Here is a 2,969-nt window from a genome sequence, read left to right on the forward strand (position 1 = left end):
TCTTGGGGAGTGATCATTTTTCAAACAGCTGGGGCAACTAGAAGAGTCAGAGCTATGGAGTTTTGAGAAAAGAGCTTTCCCTTGGGTCCAAGTGGTGCCTAGGCGCGCTCCCTTCCCCGTTACTTTCTCGTCATGGGATCCCAGAAGGAAAAACCCTCTCCAGTGCCCTGGACAACCTGTCACTTCGATAGAAATGATGTGGCTGCCGACAGCCGCAGAGCTCAGCGCAGGCCAGCCGGGATTGCTCTGGCACCTCAGGCCAGCCACCTCGCCTTTCCAAGCCTCCACACCTACGCCTAGGAGCCCAGGACTGGAAAAAATGCACAGAAAGCACTTAGCATGGCCATCAGCGCCCAATAACCAGGTCCTGTTGTTACTGTTTTTTTCCAGAGACGGGGTCTCTGTTGCCCAGGTTGGAGTACGGTGATGCAGTCATAGCTCACTACAGCCTCAAACTCCTGGGCTGGGATTACAGGCATGAACCACCGCAGCTGGCCTCCTGGTGAATTTAACATTTTGTGTGTGTTTGTTTTTTTTCTGAGGTGGAGTCTCGCTCTGTCGCCCAGGCTAGAGTGCAGTAGTACAATCTTGGCTCACTGCAACCTCCACCTCCCAGGTTCAAGCAATTCTCTTGCCTCAGTCTCCCAAGTTGCTGGGATTACAGGCATGTGCCACCACACCTGGCTAATTTTTATAGTTTTTAGTAGAGACGGGGTTTCACCATGTTGGTCAGGCTGATCTCGAACTCCTCACCTCATGATCTGCCCACCTCAGCCTCCCAAAGTGCCGGGATGATAGGTGTGAGCCACCACCCTGGCCCCATTTTTAAACTGTTTATAGACAGGGTTGTGCTGTATTGCCCAGGCTGGGCTTGAACTCCTGCGCCCAAGTGACCCTTCCACCTCAGCCTCCCTAAGTGTTGACATTACAGGCTTGAGCTTCTGTGTCTGGCCTCTTATTATTTTTTATTTATTTATTTTGTGAGACAGAGTCTTACTCTGTTGCCCAGGCTGGAGTGCAGTGGTATGATCCCAGCTGACAGCAACCTCCACCTCCTGGGTCCAGTTGATTGTCCTGCCTCAGTCTCCTGAATAGCTGGGATTACAAGCACCCACCACCAAACTTTTGGGTTTTTCTTCTTTTTTTGAGACGGAGTCTTGCTCCGTCACCCAGGCTGGAGTGCAGTGGCGTGGTCTCGGCTCACCGCAAGCTCCACCTCCTGGGTTCATGCCGTTCTCCTGCCTCAGCCTCCCAAATAGCTGGGACTGCAGGCGCCCGCCACCACGCATGGCTAATTTTGTATTTTTATCAGAGACGGAGTTTTACCATGTTGCCCAGGCTGATGTCCAACTGCTGACTTCATGATCCACCCGCCTCGGCCTCCCAAAGTGCTGGGATTACAGGTGTGAGCCATGGTGCCCGGCTGAGATGGGGTTTTACCATGTTGGCCAGGCTGGTCTCCAACTCCTGACCTCAAATAATCTGCCTGCTTCGCCTTGCAAAGTGCTGGGATTACACTGTGCCCGGCCCGGTCTCTTATTTAGAACCAGTTTTGAGGGGCTGCATGGAGTCCGGGCACGGGTGAAGCAGGCAGGCTGCCTGCTCTGATAGGACCTGGTTGCTCTGAAGGTTCCTGCCAGGTGAGCAGAAGGAGCACACCTCCCCCCCCCCCCGCCCCACCGACCTCCAGTCACCCCCCCTTGCCCACCGCGGGTAGCCCTCCAGCACACCCCCCCCCCACATTCCCCTCGCCTGGAAATTCTCCCGACTGTCTGCAGGCCACATTCCCCTCAGCCCAAGTAAAGGTCCCCCCGCTCCAGTCATTGTGTCTCGGGAACCGGGGCTTGGCCAGGGGCACCTTTACTTGGGCTGAGGGGAATGTGGCCTGCAGACAGTCGGGAGAATTTCCAGGCGAGGGGACAGCAGGGGCTGTCCTATCGGGTGGCATGATACCATCTCCCTGGAGAGGTTAAGACCAACTCCAGGGGTTCCATTTACTCCGTGCTCCAGAGCTGGGCTTCACAGTGGTACTGAGGAGGCAGCGCTAGTCACCTGACCTATGAGGTCGGCTTCGTTAGTTAGGACAAGCAGCAGCCTGGTGGGAACGATGCCTCCCTCTCTCCACCTTCCCTCCCTCTCCACCTCCCCTCTCTCTCCCTCCCTCTCTCCCCCTCCCCTCTCTCTCCCTCCCTCTCTCCCCCTCCCCTCTCTCTCCCTCCCTCTCTCCACCTTCCCTCCCTCTCTCCACCTCCCCTCTCTCCCTCCCTCTCTCTCTCCACCTCCCTTCTCTCTCCCTCCCTCCCTCTCTCCACCTCCTTTCTCTCTCCCTCCCTCCCTCTCTCCACCTCCCCTCTCTCTCCCTTCATCTCTCCACCTCCCCTCTCTCTCCCTCCCTCTCTCCACCTCCCCTCTCTCCCTCCCTCCCTCTCTCCACCTCCCCTCTCTCTCCCTCCCTCTCTCCCCCTCCCCTCTCTCTCCCTCCCTCTCTCCACCTCCCCTCTCTCTCCCTTCATCTCTCCACCTCCCCTCTCTCTCCCTCCCTCTCTCCACCTCCCCTCTCTCACCCTCCCTCTCTCCATCTTCCCTCCCTCTCTCCCCCTCCCCTCTCTCACCCTCCCTCTCTCCACCTTCCCTCCCTCTCTCGGTCCACCTTCCCTCGCTCCCTCCCTCTCCCCACCTGCCCCTCTCTCCCTCTCCCTACCTCCCCTCTCCCTCCCTCTCCCCCCCTCCCCTCTCACCCTCCCTCACTCCACCTCCCCTCTCTCTGCCTCCCTCTCTCCACCTCTCCTCTCTCCCTCTCTCTCCAGCTCCCCTCTCTCTCCCTCCCTCTCTCCAGCTCCCCTCTCTCCTTCCCTCTCCTCACATCCCCTCTCTCCCTCCCTCTCCCCACCTCCCCTCTCTCCCTCCCTCTCCCCACCTCTCCTCTCCCTCCTCCTCCCCATATCCCCTTTCTCCACCTCCCCTCTCTC

General features: G+C 58.2%; 1 protein-coding gene across 2 annotated transcripts in view; it reads right to left on the minus strand.

Moving 5' to 3' along the window:
- Positions 1-2,969, minus strand: part of LOC112613072 (leukocyte immunoglobulin-like receptor subfamily B member 3) — a 130,377-nt gene that overhangs the window by 39,726 nt on the left and 87,682 nt on the right. The window lies entirely within an intron of this gene.

This window comes from Theropithecus gelada, chromosome 19 (assembly GCF_003255815.1).
Source record: "Theropithecus gelada isolate Dixy chromosome 19, Tgel_1.0, whole genome shotgun sequence".
Classification (NCBI taxonomy): Eukaryota; Metazoa; Chordata; class Mammalia; order Primates; family Cercopithecidae; genus Theropithecus; species Theropithecus gelada.